The sequence below is a fragment of the Gavia stellata genome, chromosome 1 (assembly GCF_030936135.1).
Source record: "Gavia stellata isolate bGavSte3 chromosome 1, bGavSte3.hap2, whole genome shotgun sequence".
NCBI classification, from domain to species: Eukaryota; Metazoa; Chordata; class Aves; order Gaviiformes; family Gaviidae; genus Gavia; species Gavia stellata.
The window spans coordinates 76565637-76592438 of NC_082594.1; the positions used below are offsets into that span (position 1 = coordinate 76565637).

Here is a 26802-nt window from a genome sequence, read left to right on the forward strand (position 1 = left end):
CAAAAACAGAGTTAAGTCAGTTACAATGATATGAAAACACACTCTCAGACATCAACAAGGACTCCTGTGATAATGTCACCAGAAGAGTATAGATTCTAAAAATAAACCAGGCTTTTGAAAATTATGGGTGAAGCTGGTCTCAGGAGGTTCCTTCTCTCCCCTTCCTTCCTTCATTTCTATTTTTAAACTATTGATTCTTCACAGAGCAAATATGAGGAATGCTGCTTCCAGCAGGTGAAGAAGGGTATCAAACGGAGCAAATATGTCCCAGTCCTACTGGGTTTTTTAATGCTACCATTTAGGAAGAGGGGCTACAGCTCTTCAGCACTGAGATGATCACGACATGGCAGATGGAAATCAAATGGGGAGAGAAGAAGCCACATCGGGCACCACAATGTTTCCCTGTGTTTCTGATGCTAAATGTGCTGCCCTATGTTTTTTTCCAGATTATCTGCTGAGTGTCTGTGGTCTGACAACACGTTATAAAACAAAGCTTTATTGAGGCAGTAGGAAAGATGAGCAACAGCGTGCCCATACGGCGACTCATCCCATCACTGATAGCAAACATGGCATGGTAAGTGATGCCGTGGCTCTGGTGGACTTCCAGGGACACTTGGCGTCCGGGCGACCTGGTAGCAACAACCAGTCATGTAGATGCCTTCTAAATGTGGGTAAGAGTTGCGCCACCCCTTGACTCCAGCAATGGCAGTGTGATCTGAGAGGATCACACCTCACATGGACACTGTGGGCAGCATCCTGCCTACGCTGCCGATGTCGGTCAAGGGGCAGGGTGGCAGGGGGCAGGGGGCCAGCAGTCTGCCTACGCCAGCAATGTTCGTCAAGGGGCAGGGTGTCAGCATCTCAAAATATATTTAACACTGGTATGTTTTTATTTCCAAGAAAACATGTCTCTAACAAAAGCATCCTTTGTCCAAAGCATTAGTCAGCCATTGCCCTTCACCAGAACACTACAAAATCTATTAATTAAAACATAAAAGATTCCTTAAATCCCACAATAACTTTAAACCCCTCAGGTCTGAAAATTCTCCTCCTGTTGCAGTTCAGCTTTCACCCCCTGACTCTCACAGTAGTGCTTCATTGGTTGCCTTGTCCCGCACGACAGCCACAATCAGGGTTATGAAGTGAACAACAAGCGGTCCTTCCCCAACAGCAGCAGCTATCCCGACAAAAAAACCCAAATTCTTTAGAAACTCTGCAAAGGGTAAAAGAAAATAAAATTGTGACCTCATCCACCTGTTTTAGCCTTTTAGAAAGTATATATACTGCATGCCAGACTTTTGGTTTGTTTCAGCATTAGCTATGTTTTAAGCAAGGAAATGTGAGTCTCTAGCACAGATGTTACTCTCTCTTCTGGTTTGCTACATGTTGTGGTGGGACTCCAAGTCAGCTAGATGTTGTCAACTCCACCCTAGCCAGACCCAGTACACTAGAGCTCGGAGGTGGATTTGCCTGAACCTCTTCCATAAAGTGAATTTTCCAAGAAAGACCAAAAGATGTTTCAACTTTAGAAGTCAGACAGTACTGAGCAACCTCCAGAGACTAAGTCCAGCAGAAGGAAAAGTGAAGGCTGTACAAAGCATGTTCCCCTTGCTCACTGTGTCCTTGCAGGGTGAGTCCTTACTGTCCGGTTTGATTTCAACAAACTCCCAGATTTCCCGAGCTGTGGCAACCTCTGCACAGATGCCTGGTCCCCAGGACGGTTTTGGCCACCACAGCTGAGGACTGGGGCTCCAGGTCCTCACTGCATTTTCCCTGCTCTCCTCCGCCCTCCCACCTCATACCCGAGGGCTGCTCCCCCATGCTCCATGGGAAGGAACAGCCACCCCTTTCCTTGCACATGGCTTCCCCCACCTCTTCCTATGAAAGAAAAAGCCTTTAAAATAAAGGAAAATTAAAGATACACAGTTCTTCACACACGCTAAAGAAAGCCTTTTTGACAAGAACATTAAACTTTTGGGTAAACAGGCTCCAACATAGGCTGCAATAAGAGACCTTTCCTGTTACTCTTTTTCCCAGTCCATCAGTGCTGTCCACCAAACTGTTTTATCCTGTCACAACTGAGGCTGTGAGCTATAATGCCTCTTTGTAGTGTGTCTGTACAATAAGAGTTTAGGAAGGCCTGCAGGCACAGCAGCAAGCTAAATAACAAAAGACATTCACAGCTTTTATTAAAAACCTTTAGAGGAGAACAGTTCCTTCAGTTTCCTTCAGTTTTACACAATACAGGGCTTTAATAATCCTTACATATTTTGAACCTAGACAGTATTAGTCCTCTGAAATTGTCTTAGTGAATTTATATAAATTACTCAGTGGCCTTTTCCATTTTTTTTTAAAAAAAAAGCAAGCTTAGATTCCAGTTTTAAGATAATGTAAATACATTTTTTTGAAAAGGCTGTGAAGTCATACCATTTCAATGACACTGACCCGTGAATAACACTGCACAATTTCTTGAGCTCCCTATAGACCTTTAGGAGGTCTGCAATTTTGTTTAATTTCACGGATGTCCTGCATCTGGAGGTGGTAAGGAAACGCAGAAGTTATTAACTCCTGTAAAAGAAGAGAGTTGTTCAGGTCATTCCTCTTGTGGCCTAGCAGCTATATAAAACCACATGAATGGCACCCTAATTGCTCAGATGCACAAAACCTGGTTATACTAACTTATTAGTAACTAGTGCAACAACAAATGGAGTAAAGACCCAGGCAAAGCTTTATGCTGACTCTGCTGTTGCTCTACTTCTTCAGGCAGCTCATCAAGGAAAGAGATTAGGGAAAGCACGGTCAGCTTCTTCGGAGGCAGCCACTCACACTGCCAATGAAGGAGTCCCTTCTAATACAAAATATTCATCTTGGTACAGAAGGCATTGGACTTTCATTAGCTTCAGTACTTGTGGACCAGTGCAAGGTCCAACCACTTCTTCACCACCCGTATGGACTGTGGCAACATTATTGTCTCTCCTGGGTTTTGCTAATGACACTATATGTGCAAGGAAAGCAGGCCCCTGAGAACATTCACTGAGCTAAACTTTAATCTCTCCCCTCACCTGACCTCAAAATTGTCCTTTTCTGCATTGCCAACTACAATGGTGGTTAGATAAGCAGTGTGTCAAGGCAAGTGCTTTTCAGGCTGACTGGTACAATCCCATCCTTCCTGGGAATAAACTTTTTGCTATGTCTGTTTGATCTCCCCTCCCTTAATTTTGTAGTTTTGCAGAGCAACTGCTGTCCTTTGTTATGACTGTACAGTGCCCAGAGTAATAGCGTACTAGGCCAAGGCTATCATTACTAAGCTTATTTACTTGCTTACTTGGGAAGCATGTCATCATATTCAGAATTTGTAAAGCACTTGCCATCAAAAGATCAGAACGTGCTTTGGAAAGGAAAACAAACAAACAAATAAAGCCCCAAACTTCTTTTTGCTCATGGGGCAGAAACATTAATGGCCAAAGTCCTTGTTTGTGCTTGTTCATGCATGGTGGCTATTTGCCAGGGAGGTGGTCTCACTGGCGCGAGCGCCGTGCTGACTGAGGTGCCATTCCACTCGGGAAAGAGTGCCAAAACATGGCTCCGAGTTGTGTGCTACCTCAGCAGCAGGGCCATGAACAGAAACCCAGTTTCTTCTTTGTCCTGTGGTCCGAGTATTTAATTTTTTTTTAGCAGTGTACTGAAGAATTGCACATCTAGAAGCTAAGGACAATGGTTGGTTTTTAGAATATTTCAAAGCATGCACAAATATACTAAGCAAGCCATTTTTTAAAATGTCTTAATTATTAAAGACCAGTGTTTAATAATGTGAGCAAATGACCAAACCTGAACTTGAACTAGCAATGTGACTTGAATCACTTTTCAGAAACAACAATGGCATAGATATGAGCAGAAGGAATAAATACGTGCAATAACAACAAGCAAACTGAAACATAAGCTAAAATTAATATTTAGATATGTTACTTCTTATCTTTTTGGTTTGTTCGCCACTAGACTTCAAATTATTCAAGTACCTAATAATTGTCAATAGTGGTCATTATGCTTTTGAGTTTAATAATATGTTTTCAAAACTAACTGGTTCCTTTGATTTGCTGTATGCTATTAAGAATAAAAATGGGGAATAGAATCTACATATAGAATATCTGCTGCTAATGCTACTGAAATACTCTGTTTTCTAACACTATCCCATTTTATCTCTCCTTCTCCTATACTTCCCCTTGCTTTCAGGTACTTCTAGAATGACAGACATGCCCATATTTGTTTCTTCTAGTGGAGATGTTCCTTGTTCTTACCTAAAGAATCTTTCCAATGAAAGCAAGTGAGTACATAATTGTCAGACACTGGCTAAAATATTCACTGTTAAAAATATTTTACTATTATTTTATTGTAATTTGATGAGTCAGTTGTCAGAAAGTTATTAGCTAATAAAATATAAAAGGACACCTAGAGTTACTTATGCTATTATTCACATATGAATAGATATGTATGTGATGGTGCTACAGTTGCTGCTTTGCCTAATTGCTTTCTTTCAAACATGTATATCTGCCTGGTGCATCTTTTCAGTAACAGAGAAGTCGGTACGATGTTTTTCAGGCTGCTTCTCTGGAAGGCCGTAGGAATCCCACACAGCTATGCTGGCTGACGGCACACGACACCACTAAACAACTGTCCAGTTCAGTGCCTGTTCCTGCACTCTGCACCCTCCGCTCACTTGGTCACGGTAACTGCAGTCAGAGGACCTGAAGGACCGGCACCCGGTGGCTCTTGGAGAGCTCTCTGACACCATGAGCCCCACAGAAACCCAAAGGAGCCCCAGCATTAGGAGAGCCTGACACAGCCCTTGAGTGCTCACGCTCCCCCGAGTTTCCCCCTTTGGGTCAACTTCCCCATTTGTGCCCATCTGCTTCTTCACACTATTAGCACACCTTTCTTTTTAAGATCTAGAGTTCCCGTCCTTTGCTTTTCACGCCAGCTCAGTTGACTCCGGTTGCACATTTCTTCTGTGTCTGTATCACAGAGGCATAAAAAGCATGAAACGGGACTTTTGGTCTACTATGGAAGGAAAATTCAGAAGCAAAAAGAATGGACAGATATTTCAGTGAATGATCAGGGACTGTAACTTCTGAGATAGTCACTGATCAGCTGAACAAAGGAAAATGCAATGTTTGGGCTCCTGCAAAGACTATGTCACTTTTAGGTTTGATTTAGATCAGATTAAGATGAGATGGAGGCCACCTACCAACTACCACTTTTTCTGCATTCAACTCTAATTCATCATCTTGAAATTACGATGGACAGCTACAGCTCCACTTCAGCAGAAATCGTAAGTCAGAGTCAACTTTCTTTTATTACTTATGCCAAAGCAGTTTTCCATCATGCTTTCACATTCTTTTTTTATGTTAGAAACACAAGCAGAGGATCCATTCTAGGGAAAGCTGTAACTCTGCCCGGTGTGGCAGGGAGCTGGGAACTCGTAGTTCATGGTGGAAAGAGGACTACAGAAAGGATTGCTTTGCCTCCTCCCATTTGCAACCCATCTATCCACTATGTGAAGATACCAGCAGGAAGAGTTACTTCTCCAGCAAGGCACAAAGAATGGTTCCTAGAGAAGATAATAAAAAATGGGGTACAGTAGTCATGTATCCAAGCTCAAAAACATGTTGCAAGAGCTCCACACAGGTGCATTGTTCTCTGGCTGCCGTATCTCCTCAGGGGGCACTGAGGGATTTGGCCTGTCATCTGCTGTTCTGCCTCACAGAGTTATGCTTTGGCATCTGCACAGCAGCAAGGAGAAATGCTGTCCTGCTCATGAAAGAACTGAGTATGCTTCTGAGCACCTGGACAGTGCAATGGAGATGTTTATCCGAAAGTGTTCTTAATGAGTCAAATATCTACCATCTGATAGTTGCTGCGTTGCAGAGCTAGAGAAGCTCTGTCAGCAAGGTGTCAGGTGGAGATGAAGTGGAGCAAACCCCAGGAGAGAAAAAGCATGAACTGTGAGGAAGAGAAGACATAAACCAGTACTGACTGGAGCCTCCTTCCCTTTTGTCACTGCACTGTCCTTGCTGACACTAATAAACAGTGGCATTGGCTGGGCCAGCCTTCAGACAGAAGCTTGGTACCTCCCTTCTCCTGTGGTCCTCTCCCCAAAGTAAGACATCCCAGAATCAACTCAACTTCCTCAGCAATCTCTGCTCATCTGCTTATGCATCTTCCAGCCAAAACAAAAGTCGTTCTCAATCGAAATGGCTGCCAAGGGGGGCGAATGAACTTCTGGAAATTCTGACCAGCTGAGCTCAAAACTGTGGCTGTTGCATGACAACACTGTGAGTGGAAAATGCAAAAGCGCTTCTAGGCTGCTAACACAAACCTGGGGTTTATCAGTCTATAAACTGGGTATGTGTGGAAGCACACAAGTCCCCATCGACAGAAAATGACTCCTGTTAACAGTATTTTTCTACATTGTCCGGGACTAACACAAGGGCTGGGATGCAACTTTTTCTCAGATGTGCATGGTGACAGAACATGGCATGCTATTCAGAACTATAAGATGCTTACTTTAAAAGGACTTCTAGTCCTTTTAGACTAGACAAACAAAAACCCACAGGTAAATAAGGCGTGTACCAGCCAATTGCATATTGAGATGTACAACGAGAGACAGTCATCATAAATGCAGCAAGCACAGCATCTCCTCCTATTTATGCCGTGCTCCTGCCCTTGTGCACTTGATGACGACCTCTCTGGCTTCTGCACCACAAGCACTCCAGAATCTCCCCCATTCTGCATTAGCAGCCAAGATTCACAGGAATTAAATATTAAATTCACAGAAAATCCTAGTATGTGCAATCGTACCTAGGGCACTGGTTGACCCTTAATTCCAGCTGTGATTATGGTGACAATTTTCAGAACTTTGGCTCCGAATCCTTCAAACTATTTTGTGTATGTGACTGTGGACCAAAACGTTGTCTGTTGCCAATTGTGCATCTTACAAGTTCCCCCCAGTCTTCTCCTCTGTTCTTTATTAGTCTGAATAACTGTGGGACTTTTTTCAGATCACCAATCATTCACAGACTATTAATAGAAATAATAAACCATGGCTAACGCTAGTATGCATTTACTGGTGAAGCTGATGCTTGTGATATGCCATTGAAGAAAAAGACAGATGGAACACATCCATCTGGCAAAGCGTGTGAATGCACTGCCGTGGATCAAAATAGTGAGCATATTTAAAGACATACGGTTTGGGTACGGTCATTAAAAGATGCACTCACAACTTTAGTCAGACTAGTTTGTCTACAGCCTTCCAGCAGGGAAGTGAAAGCACCTAAATTCAGCTGCTCCTTCTCTGAGTCATCCATCTAATGCCACTAACTTTAAAGGCAGTCTAAAGAGATTAGCTTCCTGTGCCTAATGTTAGCCTTTGTGAACAGCCTCTGTGTGTCATCCTCAAGCCTATTCAGTGAAAAAAGAGCTCTGCATCAGCGTTCATGACATAAACAGAAATTCACATTGGGCAAATATTAGTAATTCATGCTTCTTTTTCTTCCTCAGGACGGTTTGAACATTGTCTACTCAAAGAGCTATTGCAAAAAAAGGCATTTCATGGTGCCATTTCTTAACCATGCAGCTTTAATCTATTGTACTAAGAGAAAGGGGGAAACGACTTCAGCTTTCTGAGAGATGCTTTCTGTCTCGGAGGTGGAAGAGTAAAATAAAAAAGAAATTTGCTCTCAGAAACTGAGCAGTCTGGCTTAGCTACTTTCAACTTCCACAAGAGAAGCGTGTGGCCTAGTCCAGTGATCCTTCAACTTGTTAAACTCAACAAACACCCCAGTAGCTCTTGTTAATCAAAATAAGCAAGATTCCAGGGTGAGAACAGTGTTTCAGGTCCATCACTACCAGCAACTCCCATTACTGCCAAAATATCAGCTCATCACAGGACAGCCCCCTGAACGGCTTCACAGATCAAGTTGCCAGAGCACTGGGATGTAACAGCAATACAAAAAGGGGATAGTCCATGTAAAGCAACAGAAATGTCCATGCATGACTCTGCTAATTGCACCACTAGGTAGGATGTTATTTAAACATGCTACCATTTTAGCACAATTCCTACAGACATAGCATGCTCTGGGTTTTCCAAACATGCAAGTAGTGCTTTGCTGTATAATATTTGATATTTTCTGTTCAGCAGGCATGGGGCTTGAAAAGAAATAAGCTGCCATCAACTTGTCAGAAGAGTAGCCTTAGGAGGTGGTGGCAGCAGGACAAGAGCAGTAGGATCCATATCCACCTCCCAGGGTGAAAAAGGTTATCTCAGCTTCCCTGGGGTAAAATTTCCTCCAGATTATTGACCAGGGAGGCTTTATTTTTTTAGAATAGCAAATACAATAATAGATACACACAAAATTTCCACATATGCTTGCTGGAAATTAGATGCCACCTCCCTCCTCTTCCGCATGAGTTTAGGTGCTCATCACCCAGGTTTCTGACTGCAGAGACACAAAGTCCTCTGATGTCCTCCCTTGTTGCTATGGGAAGACTTTGTTTTTACCCCACTGAACAACTGTTTGGGGAACCCCTTCTGTCATCATTTCTAGTATTGACTGGTGTGCCTTCACATAGGTTGAAAGGAAATATGATTTTGGCAGCTTCATAAGCCCATTTAGAGCCCTGTGGAGAAATGGTGGGAAAATGACATGGCCACACCAGTTCCACTCTGGGGCTGATATTTGGCAAAAATAATGTGTTGCAGTGGAAATGCTTCTCATATCTCTTTTTGAGGACTGAAGGAAGGCAGCCTGGATCCTATTCACAGCTAAGTATGTTTTCTTCCCTCCACAGGGACCAGAAAAAAGAAGACAGGCCCAGGTAAAATCCCTCTGCCTCATGGGGACAGAAGAGCTCACACTGAGCATCTGAAGATTCATCATTTATGGACAGAAAAGAAGATGGTTTAGAATACCCTCATCCCTATTATAAATACTTTCAGATGTATTTTCCTCTTGCTCCCCGGTGAACAGATTTTTGTATTAAATTGCTATATTTTGTGAATTGCAGATACGTTTCTTTTTCTTCTTGGGTGACATTTACTCCTTACAGTGGCTTATCTCTACACTGTGACTTATATCTCATTTAAAACCTCAAAATATATGGCACATATGTGACACACACACTACTGTGTCCTCATATTGACACTTTCCATCAGTAATGAAACTCAAGTAAAGAGCTTTTTGGAAGGAATATAGAATCAAGCTATTAAAGAAGATAAAAGTCAGCAAGGCTTTCACAAGATGACAAAATGAAAATGTACTTCAGAGCAAGCTAGGAGTATGAGCCTTCCTAGAAGAGATGCTGAGTCCTTGACTGATTTAAACTGGTATAGTTCTGCAAAGTATATGGAGCTATTACTTGTTTCCTGTTTCTCAGCTCTGGACTTGCACATTCCCAATGCATCTTGGGTTGTGTAGCTTAAAAGTTAAGATATCAGATCACTTGTATAATTTGGTGATCAAGGACACATACATGCATATGAAAGAGTACCAGTGAGAACAAAAAAAGGCCCAGTGATCTTTTGCTGGCAACCTTCTCCTTCAGAATATTTTATTAGACATGTAACCTGACTAAAACATGCACCAGCACTCCTCTTGAGCTGTTCCCCTCTTAACTTGCAGAATTTATTTTCTATATGAACAACTTACAGTTCACAAGCAAGTATAATTTATTTATTGAAAACATTTTCTCCAAGCTAGCCAAACCCTATCAAATTCAGTTTAGTTTCAAATTAGCTACCTTGCTCATATCTTTACACCCCTAAATCTTGCTTCCCTCAGCCTCCCTAATTTATTTATTTTTTAATGTGAAAGTCTACTTTTTTCACCTTTTAAAATAAAAAAAGAAGCTCTCACATTCCCAGTGTATTCATTTTGGAGAGAGAATCTTCAGTGAAGAAGAGGCTGTTCAGAAAGTCAGGGGTTTGGTAAAACAGGGCTACCTTAATTACAGGCTCTCCTACAGCCATAATATCTGTGGAACAGACTTTTTGTTTTAGTTGCTACAGTAATGAACCTCCAAATCCAATTAGCCTGCTTTTGGACTGAAATAGCTCAGGGGTGATGATACCCCAGTTCCCACAATGGCCCAGAACTGAGCTGGGCCACTTGGTCATCGTCGGTGCAGGTCTGGCTTCTCCTGTCCTCTCGTGAATGTAACTGGCAAGAGATGTGAAATAGCTTATAACCTTCAGTCTTTTAAATTTTACCTGCTATTACTAATTTTTAAAAATAGATTAAGACCTTCTGTGCTATTTTATGGTAAGAATCAAAGGTTTCAGTCAAAACTCAGAATGCAACCAGCACGTCCTAGTCTGCTATGCAGGAGCTTCTTTCCATAAGCCAGTATCAAATATATACTTGGAGATCTGAAAAAAATCCCTTCCAGTAGGACTGTTTTTCAGTACGCTGTCTAGATATTTCATACATGAAATCAACTTCCAATTCATGGCCAGATTTTAACACCAGAGAATCATTATGTGATGGCAAAACAACTCTCCCATTGGCTATATTTCCTGAAAAGAGCATGCATTTTCTGAGTATAGCTGCTTACCATTTCAAAACCACCAAAATAAAAACCTCCGGTGTGAAGAAGTATGTTTGTAATAAGCTTTGGTATTAACACGAAAACACGTCAGCAAATATTCTGCTCTACGCCCTCTGAGGTAACACAGAAAGGCTGATAATGTCTCTGCTTTGTAGTACTTCAAGGACAAAAACCTTGCAGAGTCAAAGGAAATAAATCAAAGGCGGCAATAATATTTCCAAGCTCCAGACAAGAATAACTTTGAGTTGTCCAGGATACAACATCTTTTGCTCTAGACATAAGAACTATCTGTAACACATACTTCTGCAAGCGCTACCTTCCTTTTCCCCAGAAATTTTATGCTTTTTCCCCTGTGTCAGTCCTAGCACTCATGTGTCAAGCTTGAGCAGCTCTCGGATCCAGCTTCAATCAACTTTTTTTTCTCCTTTTTCTCTTTTTTTGGAGATAGTACTCACAGGGATCAGCAAGTCACTCCTCCTTTCTGTCAGCAGAGGCAGCAGAGCTGGTGGAGGGGAGGCAGCAGCAGCAGGCAGCTGGGGTGGAGGAGACGCGAGAGGCAAGGGCTGGCCCTTCCACCAGTTGTGCAGCTTTAGGGCCAGGTTAGTTACAGCTAATCTGGTTTCTGATCACCCGGTGAGGTGGCTGCTCTCCCCTTGCATCCCTGTCCCTCTTTGCTCCTTCCACACAGGTCTGCTGGTCTAACTGCTTGTCCTGGCTCATGCTAACCTATACCTGGGATGTTATCTGGGTTATGGTAACGGAACATAAATAACCTTGGGTAGCAATGCTGTCATCCTTTCCCACTCCTCCAAGGACCAGGCTTACTTTTTCCTTTTCTCCAGATCTGACACTAGGCTGTTTCTCTTTCATGCTTAAGCAGGCTTAAGTCTGTAGAGGGCTTCTAAGATATGATTCATCTGACCTGTTTCACAAATCTAGTTTAAGATGAGATGAATCATGTCATACAACTGTTTATTCCTCTCCACAGACTGCAAAGGGAGCTTGGGGACACTGACTCAGATTTAAACCTCTGCATTATAAACCTCAAAAATTAGATGATTTGAATCCCAGTGTTCAGTTTCAACTAATAATGAACAAAGAAAGAATGAGAGAAAAATCAGAGAACTGGGCATGCTTGCAGATGAGTCAGTGTTGTTCACCATACTCAAGATTAGGAAAGAAAAAAAAGAGTGAGAACTTCCAGGAGGATCTTGCCAAAAGCTCACAGATAGCTGGGTAACACATAAAAAATTCATGCCGGAAAAAGATAAGGAGTCTTGCAGGGAGTGTTTAAATTCTTTTCGTGTTGTGAATGCCTCTGACTTCTCAACAAGTGACTTCTCAACACAAAAATTGAGATATCATTGCACACTCTAACTGATGAACACATCCTGAGAGTCAAAGAAGGTAAAGATAATTGTGGCGGTCAGGTTTGGTGTCGCTATGTACGTACATGCACATAACTGACATGAAGCTTAAGCAAACTGCAAGACATTATAATTTCTAAAGTAACGACAGTATAGCTATGCATCCCAGGTGAGAACTGGCAGTTTTGCTGCTGCTCTATAAACCACACAGCTCTCGCAGCTACTAATCTGCTGCAGGGGTCTTACTAGCTAGCAAAGTGATAGGAGAAAGAAGTGCAGAAGAATAAAATGCTGAGAATAGAACCAGAGTCTCTTGATTGCTGCTTCACAGGCTGCCCTGTATGCTGGACTCCACCTCCTTTCTCTTTTTATTTCTCTACAAATAGGTATTTCTTATTATTTTCAGGGATGTATGCATATAAGAAAGGCTTTTTCTTTTTTCTTTTGACATCAATTAATCTTTAGGAAACTTTAGATCTTCCCCTCCCAATCCTGTTTTGTTACTTACTTTGCTATTCTTCTTCTCATCTCACCTCCCTTGATGGTCCTCCCAAACTTTCAACATGATCACTCTAATGTAGTGTCCCTATTTAGCAAGGGGCTTTAAAGCAATTATCTTTCATAGCAGTTCCCTGCTAATGCTGACCTGGAATTTCAGGCAATGTAAGCCACAGCCACTGAGCAAGGAGCCACAGGGTTCTCTCCTCCATCCCAGTATTCAGTGCTTCTGGTATTTTCATTCATCTTCAAGGCAGACTGACTTTTGGACATCTGAGTAATTCTTACTTTTAGGAATGTGCATCCTGTGTATTGTCCAGTCTCAGCTCATGCTGACAACCATTTTCATTAGACAGTTTGTGGAAATTCTTCCTTCCATCAGAAAAAATATCCCTGGGAAGGCTATGTCCAGCTGGAAAGAGTACACTCTCACTTGGGGACTATTTAGGAAAGAAACAGATAATGTTAACTGCATAAAACCCCTTTTTTCAGGAAAAAAAAAAAAAACCAAAATCATTTTTCTAAAGGTACAGCTCAGGGAAGGTACCAGGTAAACAAAAAATGGATACTTAAGTCTTTCTCCTGTTCAAAAATCCGGCTTGTGCATGACAGTCTTTGCCACTGTCCTTTACGCCAGCTCTAGAGAAAGGACTACCTGTACAGATAAGTCTTTGCATTCCCATTCAGTCTTTGGACTTTCTGGAGATACTTCCATTAGCTAAACTCATTTTTTAAAAGTGTTGGTGAGATATTCCTCCAGGTCTGAATTTCTCACCTACAGAAGGGGTGCAAGGTACAGAGCAATGCGTTAGTCATGCTACAGTGACGGCAGCCACGCTTGCTGGATTGGTCAACAGAGATTTATAGCTAAGGTTAAAGCATAACAAGTGTATGAACCTATTTCTGTATGCTTCTGCTCTCTAGTTAGCGGGAAGGAAACCAGCAGTAGGTAGAAGGATCTGTCTTTTTTGAGGCAGTAGTCACAGCACTGTTTTTTCCTTTGGTGCACACCCTTCAGGGACAAGCCTTTAAGAGGGGGGAGGGAGAACATAGATTCTCGTTAGTCTGCTTATACCCAAGTTAACTCAAATATAGGTAAACTGGATTTTTTTTCCATTGTCTTACCTAAGAAAAATAAAATCAGAAAGACCAACCTTTTTTACATTTTGCATCCTCTGCAGGGCATTAATAAGGTACGAAATTATTCTTGCTACACTATCTGATGTACTATCGGTGTTTGGTTAATGAAGAAGCTAGGAATTCTCCTTACCATAGATTTCTAATATGGTGATAGCTGTGATCTTGACACTATGAAGAAGGGGAGTAGAGAACTGCAACTGGCAGGATACTGGATCTGAGGACTTACGAAGGTTTTTGATTTCTGTTTAATGCCAAACTAGCATTTTTGGGGAAGATAACCCCCCACATATTGAGAAAGAAATCAGATAATAACTTTTATGCAATCGAGCACGCTATTCTAGCAGACTGCCTTTAACAGAAGGTCTGGATCTGAATTCTGCCTTTTGAATACATTTTGAATTGCTGCAGAGCCCCAGATTAGCAGTGCTGCAAGATCAAAAGGCTCTGATGCAAAATTTTGGTGCAGCATGCCGCAACATATAAAAACCACACTGCCTGTTTTTAGCAGATTCTCACCCACCGTAGTGCCTCCTTAAGTCTAAGTTTAGGGCTCAGCTCAACTCGCACCTGTAGAGAGATGAATCTGGCCTCTGACGCCATGGTGTGCATTGTACAACCCACCCCGGTGCTGGGTAGGGTGGTGGGTCCCCTTCCCGCCTCCCCTCCCTTGTCCAGGAAAGGGCAGCACAGCTGATCCAGCACCCATCTGGAAAGTGTGTCAGCTCTGCCTGGGGAAAGGGGGGAGCAGGACCGCAGCGAGAGCCGGAGCGACCACCCAGCCCCGGCATCCGATGTAGGCATGGGGGCCGCATGCTTTCTCCGGTTACTTCATGAAAGCGACACAGATCTCCTCAACCACTATTTTTGGGGCTGAAGTAAATTTGGTTAGCTGTGTATAAAGCTCTGGAACAACACATTTTTAATGGGCAGGTAGAGCGCTAATTTAAGGTTAAATTATATATTTGGGTTAGCAGCTTGGCTGCTTTGTTGTTTGGTTCTTTCAGACTACTTGGATGGCAGCCATCAATGCTCTGTGATTTATCTCTTCTTAATTTTTCCACTTTTTCAGACCCTTGGCTGTTGATACTTCAATTTCTGGCAACTGCAGACCTTCAGTCCCTATTATAAGTTATAACCCAAGGCAGACATACCACCATCTGCACTGTAATGGTGGTGGTAGCTAGTCGATGTGAAGAGGCAAATGTCCAGATGCCACTTGGGCTCTGAAACAGCTTTAATATACAAATGATGTTTGGATTAGAAATACCCTCTGAATCCAAATAGTAGCCTCTCAGAAACATTAGGGTACTCTCCCAAAGGACCACTCCACCCTGTACTCAACTTCGCATATTGCTTGTCCCGACAGCTTTAATGGATGCAGAAAACTAAGGATTTTCCTTTGCCCAGTCTCCAAAACCATCAAAGGAGAAACTAATCCCCATTCACTCATCCTTCATACACACTCGCTTCACTTCCTTCATCTTCCCTTACTCTCCCCTTCCAATCTCCATGCTCTCCAGAAGAAATCTTTCAGGAGGTTTGTGCTTACAACAAGCCATCAGCTTCTGCTTTCCTGAGAAATATATCCCATTCCCAGCTGCCGGCAGCAGCTCTCCGCAGGCTGCAGGCACAGCACAGCAGCACAAGGCGCTGCTGCCTGTAAGAGCTGGGAGGCAGCGAGCCTGGAAACGATACAAGTCTTGACCTGAATTAAAGAGGGATGATTATATTTTAGGCAGAAATTACCCGAAAATTTTTCTAAAAAGCTCAACAAGGATGTAGCCTACAGACAACGAGGTGGACGGAAAACAAGGGAATTGCTGCAGTATGCCCACACTTGTAGCATAAAGCTCCCAGCAAAAAGAGGGAGCGTCGTCCCACTCTGGGTGTTGCACAGATCAGCACCAGTATAGCCCATCTTTCTGACCTCCTGTGTGGCACAGGGCCTGACCCTACAGTTCCCGAGTTGAACCTATAATTTTTCAATGAGCTAAGGCACAGCTTGATGAGCTGCTAGCTGAGGGAAGCTAGCAAGAAACAAGGATGCTACTTTTTCTCCACAGGGCTAGTTATCTTGAGATGTGGAAAACCTGTGTGGCCGTGGCTGCATCTTCCTGTCCTCTGAGGAGAAAGGAGGACAACAGTGGTTATCTTGTGTGATAACCAAGGGGGTGGAGAGTTGTTCATGACACCACTGGAGAATTTCTTTGCTCCCTACTATGTCTCCTTGGATAAATATTTAGATTTATAACCTGCAAGTTTGTTGGTGTTTCCTAAGCAGAGATTCACCTGACATTATCCAGGCAGAGTTTCATCTGTCTCTACCCAAACAGTTCAGTATCTGTCTAATAACATATCTTCAAAGTTTCTGGACTTCACATTGAGAAAGTTACAATTTGCTCCTTTTTGATAGGCACAACTACCTATAATACACATCCAAACAGTCTGCATGGATGACTTTCCACAGTATTCAGCCTTCACTTCTGTTCTAAAATTACCTTCCCAAAGAGGAAGAGGTGAAGCAGAAAGACTTCAGGCTCACTAACACCCATTCTCTATTAAACTGTTCTGGAAGTCATGAAGAAAAAGGTAAATCGATCACAAATATTTCCTGTCCCTATTTTGGAAATAAGTGCATTCTTGTTCTCAGAAGACATCTCTTTACTGTTGCCTCAGCTAAGTCAATGAGGAAGCAAGGGAAGCCTGAGCCAGAGAGAAAAGAGAACAATTTAAGACATTTGGGCAACGTGGAATGTAATTTTGCTGGAGGGCAATATTCACTCTGCACATCATTTTGTTTTTGTGAAATAAAGGACTTGTTACAGCTTGGCAATGCTTTTTAGGAGATTTAAATTTCTAACAGAAAACAAACCCTTTAAGAAAGATGCTTGACTTGCATTTTTCCAAATTACTACATTCTTTAGCTCTAATCAACCCGTTTTTGATCATTCCTCTTTTATGATATATTTTCTTAACATAAGCAGAAGTTACATTGTCTCTGCATAAGCTGTGACTCACAGCTATGATTTTATACTACTTTAATGTAGGACTGTTTTAAAAAAAACCTCTCTCACAAAACCTGTGTATGCAACTAGTACATCAGCAGAGATTTTCAAAAAATGAATTTTTTTTTCAGAATTACCAATGCTGACACCTATTACTGGCAACTGTGGCTACAATATCCAGCCAATAATTTTTTTACCTCAGCTGGAGTGAGTTGCAACCATCAAAAGGCAAAGAGTGTGCAATCAAGGTATGTGAGTGCCTACTGATGACATTTCAAAATGGTTACAGGTTATGTTTCACCCATGAAGTTGAGTAAAATAAATTTGTACTCCATGCTCAGAGCAGGGAGTCCTTCCACACTTCTCTAGATTGACAGGATTAGTTTGCCCACAAAGAGAGTAGTTTCTTATTCCCCTTTGCCCTTGGTTTCCCAACTACTACTCTTTGCGGATGAAGTGAATCCATTCTGAGGAAGGGCCAGTGTATGCTGCTCCTTTTTTTCCTGGGAGTAGGGTCATGGTGCATTTCGCTAATACCTGGCAGGACAGCTTAGCCTGAAGCAGAAATCCAGGGCAACATCTTTCCTCCTCTGTGTCACTTCTTTATTTCCCTCCACTACAGTTGCATTCTTGTATTCTTTCAGTCCCTCTTTAAAATCTCGTTTTGATTATGGTAAGGGAGGGCATAAATTACACATCCCTCCTTCCAACTGAATTCTGTCTTATGGAGCTTTTCAGTGACAGGAGGGGAAAGAGGATATATCTGGTACTTACGAAACAGTGGGAGCAATCCTTCTAGTGGCTGGAAATACATATCTCAAGAAGAATGTGTGTCATGCATTAATTCCTGGCAGAAATATCTAATCTTTCACTTTAAATTATAAAATTTTGTTTTAATTACAAGAGGGGAAATAAGACCAAATTATTAGTGGGGAAGTGGCAAAACTAATGACTGACACAAGAGCGAAACTTAAAGCTGGTACTTAAACAATTTAAAGAACATGTTTGTGCTCGCTCAGAGGTTATCTGAATACTGCTGTTATACTGTGGTCAGCTTGTGATAAAGCCAACTATTAATAACAGTCGGACTTGGAATCCAAGAATGTTTAGAGATACTCTTTGTTTAAAAAAAAAAAAATAAATACAAGTGGTATATAATTCTCTAACACACCTAGGGTAAAAAATCTTGAAAGATAAAGTGCTTTGCAAAAGCACAAGCAAGATGGAAGAAGGAAACTTTAATTTGGAATGAAAATCCAATGGCTTAATACAAAGTTCTACCAACGTAGCTCCAAAATCAAATGCAGGTCAAACATCATGCCTGGTTTAGTGGAACCTTAAAAGTACACTGGATCATACAGAGACACTCCAACTTAATTTCCTTAGGATACAAATAAATAAGAAAAAGGTTTAAAAAATGTACTTTTCTCAATATCACTCAACTTCTAGAAACAGCAGGAAAAGCTCTAATATTGTCCAAGTGACCAAAACTTACAACTTCACATTTTGAGTAGATCTCGCTCCTCTCAAACACTCAGAAAGAAAAACACAGACTGCAGAGCCTTATAAGACACAATTTTAGAAAAGCCACTAGTCGTGAAAAACCCTGACCTACGTATGCAGGTGAGTCAGGAAAGATTATCATGCAACATGGCTTATATATTTAAAACATCACAAGATTAGAAGAGCCATAGCAAAAGGTGTGATTTTTTTTTCCTACAAATAGCAAGATTCCCATAGGCCCTTACTGCAGTTACAGTTTAGTGGGATCCCTTTGAAGCAAAAGGATGAGCTATCATGTGCAAGAACATCAAAGTAGGCAAATAATGACACATTAGTGTGGCAAATGCTACTATTTTCAGCGATCTGTTCACAGGTCTGCATTTTTGCAAGGTAATGTGTATAGCATACCAGTGTGTACAGGGACGGCCCAGTAGATACGAATACTTGGTCTGTGATGATAACAAATGGTAAATCTATCAGAATCACAACAAAGCATGGAACTGAAAAATTCTAATTCAGAGTTCATATCACATTACCCAACCTACCTGGAAAAAATGCAGTGGGAAAAACTGTTATGAATTTTGAAAAAGCATTAAAAAATCATCAGACCATGCAAAAGACATCTCTGTAACCTATGAGCTATTTCCTGGCCACTTATCACATTTATTCCAGCAGTCTCTGTCTTCGATCCATTAAAATGTAGCATTAGCTGGGGAAAGTATTCAGTGCTATTTGAGTGTTTGAGAGCTGCTTGAACCCAAGGTTTCAAACAGTTTTGTAAGCAAAATTGCCAGAGTCTATCAAGAAGGGTAAAATACAGCAAAATAATTATATACATTTGTAAGTAACTCTTTCTCTACTGAAATGCAAAAATTGATCTGTGACAAATAATTATTAAGAACTCTTAAGAGTGAAAATATAATAACAAATTTCTAAACTGATTTAATGGCTGACTTACTTTAATTAGCGGTAAACTATTTATTGCAAGTTCTTTAATCACCTTCTGTTTATACAAGGGAGCCCCAATCTTGGTTAAGCTATAGAAATCACTGCAATAATAAACAATAAAAGATGTTATCTAATCCTTATGGTTTTGTCAGGGTTTGTGAAAGAGAGGGCAAAACAGCTGGAAGACTCTGATTTTTATTTTACTATATAAGGTTACGTACAAACAACCTATTAGCAGTTAGTTAGGAGGCATGGAGTGAGCAGACCTTCACAAACCATGGGTATATCCACATGCACTATGTCATATCCCTTCATAAACTCATCAACTTTAGAAATAGGTCTTTTCTACGGTAATTATGGGAAGCCTGATCCATAATCTCATTTCTCCAGCGGGTGGGAAACTAACTTCTAGCCTAAACCTATTCATGGCTAATTTATACCTCATTGTTTTTGTAAATTGTCTTTTACTGTAAATTTATTTGCACTGTTTTTAGTATTTGCCCCATTGACATATCGACGAGCAGCAAGAGTATCCTCTCTCACAGTTAATTATTTTTGGACAAAGCCAGCCAATTTCAATTAATCTTTTTTTGTTAAAGCAGACTCTCTGTTTACCTCAGAAAGCCTTCTCTATTTCAATTTGTGTTCACTTTATTGAGCATGCAGAGCAGGACAGTACCTTGCATTTTAGACGTAATTCAACATAAGCTGGTTCTGATATTTCCTAATTTGCTTTGGGTATACACCACCAAATACATCTTAAGATCTTTTATCTTTTTCACATATATATGAAAGCCTAAGCAGCTACAGCAGTAGCTTATCTTTGTCACCTTTAGTCATCCTAATAACATGGAATCCACTGATGTCCTCTTTTTCCTCAGTTATTTTTAACAGCTGAGCTTTGAGTTTATAGCTGAAAACTTACTTTATGTTATGGCTCAGGGAAGCCTTTTGATACCAAACAGACAGACAAAAAAGCATCTCAGTATTAACAGTTTGTAGCTTATTAGCACAGCATACTTCTGCTGAATTTCACTGCACCACACAGAGCTTCATTTGAGATGGTTAAAATTTAATATCAAGACGTTCAACTAAGCCCTGATGGAAAATCTGCCATTAAAATTCTTTTAAGTCTCATCATACCAATCCAGGGAAAAATCAACTATGACAGGCTTAGAAAAGTTCACATTTAAATAATGCTCTTTGTCCTCCATACAGGGCATATAGAAGAAGTCAGCACCAAATAACACAGTGACTTTTTAATACACTACCCCTTCTTCTTTGCTAGATCTTCGGGTGAATATAGGAAGCAAAATGGGAGGGCAGAAGAAAGGGTAAAGGTTGCTGATGTCACCAAATGGAAAAAAAACAGACAAAACATGTCAAGAATGCAAAAGAAAATGAAAACAGTTTTCACAATATATGATAAGCTATAGTAATGCAAAGAATACAACAGCAACAGTTAATTGGACTTGAATTAGTTGGAAGAAGGTAAATTAGACAGCAAAGTTTTGAACAACTTTTTCTCAAAAATGCTTCAGTGGCCATGAGGAACTATTAGAAGAGATAAGCACGAAGAGGGTTGGGTTTTTTGTTGGGTTTTTTTTTTTGGTCTGGATTTGTGTGCAATTAGAGGTCTACTTTTGTTTTTTTTTTTTAAATGGTAAAAATTATTTTAAAATGTCTTTCAAGTTTTGTCATGCTATAACATGTAAACAGTACCTAGCTCTCGGAGGCCTGTGTCTCTATTTTTGACTTGCATTCTAATCAGAGGAATCAAAGTGCTCCAGATGCACCATCTCAGACAACCGGCACGTCGTGGATCTGTAGCTGGTCTGGCCTGGCCGAGTTCCTGGCAGCAAACTCCAGTCCTGGAACTATGTAGCCATAAGATTAAACCTTACTTTCCCAACTACAAACTTCTTTAATATTTGATATTATTCCTGCATTCCTGTTTGACAAACCATATTAACAGAAGCCCATATTAAATTTCTACGCATCTTTTGTACTTCCTTCTTTGCCATTATCATACATTGTCCTACCAACATGTATGTCCTATCACAGTTTCCATTGATACATGATATGTCTTTTGACTTGTGACTTCTTTTTCTAGTGTCCCATCACATCCTTCTCTGCCACACTCTCAGTTACAAGGGGAGAGTGAATTGGCAGCTCAAAGCTTCTCTGCACTATTCCTTCATATTTTGCACCTATCACTGTTCTTCCCAATGTTTAGATAGTTCCTGCACTTGTGCAAGCTTGCTTGACTTTACCCGCAGTGGGTAATTGAAATCCATCTGCCCATGACGGATGGCTTCATCCGCACCAACCAGTGGCTAGCTTGTGTCCTACATCCTCCAGTTACCTGTGGGGTCAGATGACCCTCTTTTGGCCCTAATCTCTGGCCTATTATTTAAACATACATCTTGCTATACATTCTTTCTCCAGCATCTACCAGACCCGGGGGATCTCACAGCAATCACTGGAACATTAAAGAGGTCATCTCCATCCCACTGGACCTGTGACCAGTGGCCTGGATAGGAAAGCTTGCTCTGACCCTCCCCACTCAAAGTTCATGAGTCCAATCCTGATGTCTTACAGGATTCATTACACACCAGTGCTGTCACTCATGAATATATTGTACTCTGGCATAATGCTTATGGATTTGAAAATGCATGGCATGTTTAAATAGATGAACAGCAAGTAGGTTGTGTACGATTTTTGTTTTCTATTTTTCCCTTAATGAAATTCTGTTATGTTGGAAAGCATTTTAATGAAATGCATACAGGAAACAAGCAGAAGTAGCTTGAAAATTAGAGTTAATTATACATTAACTGCAAGCCTTGTATGCAATGGTCTGAATACAGTACTTAACATATTTATTATCAGAAGTTTGATGACAAAACCAACAAACTAAAATGCTTTTGGTCCTTCTTACAGTTGTTTAAAAGCATGAATTAATTGGCTTATTAATAGGTAGAAAGTCAGTGGGGTATTAGCATTTGGGCATTCCTTCTGTCTCCCACTTTAATTCTTTAGGAGTACTTTCCCAATACATGCAGTATTGGCATGACTCTGTTCCTACTGAAATGAATAGATATTTTACCCCTGATATGGACAGGGTAAGAAAAATAACATGGAAATCGCAGAAAGAAAAACCCCTTTGTTCTCTAAAGAGAAGTCCATAGCCCAAACTCTACACATCCAAATTCAGTGCTTTGAAAAGGCACTTCAGTTTCCTGGCAGTCAGAAGGCGGCAGTGGGCTCTTGCAGAGGAACTCTGGAGGGTGACCTTCCTTCACCGACTGCATCAGAAATACAAGAATATGAATATTTGCCTATATGATTAGAATAAATAATCATGGCAAGAGCAATAAAAACATTTTTATTTCCCACTTTTTTCTATGATGATAATTTCTAGCAGTTATATGGAATTTGTGAGTACTAAGAAAGTAAATAAGTTACCCAGTTTTATATTTGTCAGAGGTATCCTGAAGAGAAGTAGCTAGCATTGTTACAGTGCCTACTGTTTCCACTAAAAGCAGGTGTCCAGATATAATGAAAATCATCCACAAGACTGTATGCTTTGCAGCACTTCTACTATGATGCTGAAAAATGAAACTGATCTACTTGCTCATCTATCCCAGCTTTTGTTCTTTTCCCAAGAACCCACTAACCCATCTAACTATCTTGGTCTATATTTTGTCTTGTTCACATCATAACAGTTTTCTCAGATACTCAGTGACCTCATTAATTTACATTTCAGAACTAGAAACCCTTCTTCCAGAAAGGCAGCCTGTTTTGATCTAAGCCCGGATAAGATAAAAAACCCATCTCTTCTGGAAATTTTTGTTCATTTTATTTTATTTTATTTTATTTTATTTTATTTTATTTTATTTTATTTTATTTTATGTTTTATCGCCCTTGTTATTAAAGCTAATTTCTCATTTGACCTTGTCTGCCTTTAACTGAGGGACATAGGTCAGATAATAACCACCCTCCCCGAGTTTTCAAATCTACTTCTAGTCTTCACAGGAGACCACACATTATACAATCACCTTTATAACCATTACAAATGTTATTTTTCAACTAGTTAGTTTTCAAGTGTCCCTAACATGTTCTTAATTGCTTTTGTTATGCCTCTTTTTTTTCCCCACTGCTGCTAACAGCCCTTTAGTTTTAGTACCTTTTGCATTTTTTCTCTTAAAGTTTATGACAATATGGACTATGCTATTCCAGTAAAAATCTACAGGGTCAGATAGAAACTGAACACGGATTTTTTGCCTGGGGTGTAAACTGGCAGGGTGCAAGCTGGCTCTGGTCTGGAATTTGATGTAGAGCTGTGCATAAGCAAATACACTTGGCAAATACTTGGATAACACATAAGTTTCCCTCTAAGGCACTTTCTCCAGTTGTTCAGTCATTTCCTTGATCCACCCTTACACTTTCCCCAGTTTTTCCAATACCTTATGTGTGTGTATACATACATGTATATATACACATACATATTTTGTTGCATCAAGTCTGATTTTCGGAATGTCATTAAAAAAGGCATGTATATTCGCAGTTAAGGGTTTTAATGTGCTGCTCATTTTTTTGATTTTGCACTGGACTGCACAAAGTACTCATTCTTGATTTTCTTAATCTTAGGGTCATATTTTTTTGATGCAATTTTGTTTTACAGTTGGGGTTTTTTTTAGGAAAGCAGGGATTGATGCATACAATTAATGTCAGTACATAGAAAAAGAGTTAAGGCAAGTCCTTGATTTGCCTACTTACTTTTGTGCAGCCTATGGGCTATCCCAATTTATTAAGGTTAACAGTGAAATTATTCTAATGCAAAGCAAGCAATTTAACAGGTATGTAATTTGGGGGGGTGAGATTTATTTTTCTTTCTTTTCCAGCCCAAACTGTAACTCTGCCAACTGGAGCCACCTTCCTCCCCTCCTCCCAAAGCCAACCGCTTCTAACAAAACATCAGGAGAGACCATTTTCTAGCCAGCGCTTTGCATCAACATCGTTCAGGCAGCTTAGAAGCAGCTGACCAGATTTTTATTGAGCTCTTCCAAGTAATGTACCTTGGCACGGGATCAAGCATGGAGAGGATATGAAGCAACTGAAAAGGAGAGAAGGTGACAGAGATTTAAATGGCAAACAAACCAGCATTAGCTGCTGTGGGAAGGTGTCTCAGAGAGCTGCAGCAAATTTCAGTTTGGAGTGCCTGGATGATACCTCCTTCCACACCTGGCCTAGCGAAGTTACAGATACTATTTATTGAATGTTTTCTCCCCGGGGCGGTTTCTGCACCCGTACTGAAGATGCCCGCTCGGGCACGTGTGCCTGCTGCACTGCCCTGCGCGGCTGCACCCTGCACTGCTCGCCAGCTCGCTGGGTGCTGCGTGGGCCAAACACCCTGCTTCTGCTGCGAAGGACCCTTTTCTCCGAGTTTCAGCAGGTATCAAACACATCAACAGCCTCCTTTGCCCTTAAGACACCCAAACTGTGGAAGACCAAGGGAGACTGTAGTGCAATTCAAACCAACGCTTTTTGGAAACACTGCGCTGTTACGAAACGGAGCGAGAAACTCTTTTTCTAGGAAAACATATCCTCGTTAGATGAAAACTACAAGGAAATAGCTATGAAAAATATGTCAGAGCTGTACTGCAGGGTTTTAGTGGCATTTTCCTCATACTCATTACTGAAATTAATTCACAAGACTTGCCACAATATGCTGATAGGATATAGCTGTAATACGTTAAGCTGTTGTTAAAGACTCAAAACATGACAATCAAAACAGTTCTCTTTATATACGATTAGAACATTTATTTGCTTGTTTGACGCAAAATTAAGTAGTAAAAGCAACCAGGGAAGGCAGCCAAGCAATAAAATTGATTGACTGCCCAAATACATACAAATCATATCCACAGCTTTCAGACATTCTTTCCAAAGCAGAAAATCATCTTTTCAAGGTTACCAAACAACCTGGTTAGACAGGATGGCGAACCTGCTGTTAAACAGAAGACAAAGTTCGTCTGTGAGGTGTAGCTAATACAATTACTGGTTGCTCAAAATAGCATGCATCTCCATAAATCTGTCTCTGTTTAAGCTAATTACCAGAAATTACTCAGCAATGTAATTTTTCTTGATTCTTCGATTACATCAGATATATAGTTGTGTGTTGAGGAAAAACATACCAGTCATATAACCCATGTTTTTTCAGAAAAGATGCATTCTCAGACTTCGTTTTGCTTTTCAACTGCTCCTTTCATAAGATTACAGATCACTTCACCACAGCACATCAATTTTCTTTTGTTTATACATTACAATCAACAACAAAAGGATCTAGCTTTCAAATTATATCCATTTCCTCTGCACTGCCATCACTCTCTCAAAGTCAACATTGTCCAAACCAAGTGTTAAACAAGTATTTACAATAAGAGTGGAATATAAATTGCAGAAATGGAATCAAGTTTGGTACACTCACAGGCAAACTTTCCAGTGAAAGGCTGGTATTTTCTATCTCTAGTTGTCAACAGAGGAATAAGAAGAACTATTTAGAATGTTGGCAAATAGTATCTTACAAATAAAAATATTTGAATTAACTGCTTTTCCATTAAAAGAAATCCCAACTAAGAAATCTGAATTCAGAGAAGGTGCTGAATACAAGACTCTGTGTTCCAGCCAGAGCTGGGTCAAAAACTGTTTCTTATCCCCACTGACTGAATCAAGGCCATAGCTGTGCATGCCAAATTCACATTGCTCTTCGTTACTATTACATGTGACAGCTTTAGTCGATGTGAAGGATCAGAATTCAGGGCACACAGCATTCAGGGGGATTCAGTGCCTCGCTCTGGCAGGAGCTATTGAAAATCCAAGCCATAAATCTGCCTTTGCAGGCTCTGATCAAGAAAAAAAATACTGCTGACAGATCCAAAAAGTTGTTGAAATACTTTTCACAAGAGAAGTTGCTTATGAGACAAAAGGATGTTGTTCCTCAACCTGAATGAATAAAATCTACCAAATATATGGCAATAAATATCTTCAAAGGCTTTTGTAAGTTTTAACTAGCCAAAATTAATTTCACTAAAACTTCTACTTGACTCTTAAGTGGTTGGTTAAACAAAACAGCCAAATAAACCTCCTACCTGCATGCTTAAACTGCAGAATAGCTTCTGAAATAGATTTGATCCACATTAATAATTTAAAATAATAAAGCATCATGAATTTTACCTGCATGTATTGAATGGACATTACTCAGCAATCTCTGAACTGTAAGAGTTGCAATAGTCCTTTTGGTTTTCAAATTGTGGTTCAGTTTTCCATATCATTGTAATTACTGCAGCTCACTGCTGCCAACAAAATCCTAGACTCAAAGCTCTTGGCTATGACAGCACATCTAAGTAATCACCATGGGATACTGGGCTAAACTCAAACAGGTTTCTTTTTTATGAGGCATATACATGAGCAAAAGCTAGAGCATGTTTAAACAAAGCAAATCAATTCAAGTCAAGCCTCCCTACTTAATAGATTCACACAGCTTATTAAGATGAGCAAACATGCCTTAATGAAGAACACCCATCTTCTAAATGAGAGAAATAAGGCCTTGGTTGTGCTATTCAGGCAGGGCAGGGCATAGCCCCAGTTTCAGGCTGTCTCAGTGCTCAGAGAAGCAAATCCACTACAAAATGAGTTCACTGTGGACTTTTCACTCCTCTGCCCATTACTTTTAGTCCTACTTTGCT

At 40.6% G+C, this 26802-nt stretch overlaps 1 protein-coding gene across 2 annotated transcripts in view; it reads right to left on the bottom strand.

The window, feature by feature from the left end:
* DHRSX (dehydrogenase/reductase X-linked) overlaps nucleotides 1-26802 on the bottom strand; it is a 168609-nt gene that overhangs the window by 63431 nt on the left and 78376 nt on the right. The gene's annotated exons all lie outside the window — the stretch shown is intronic.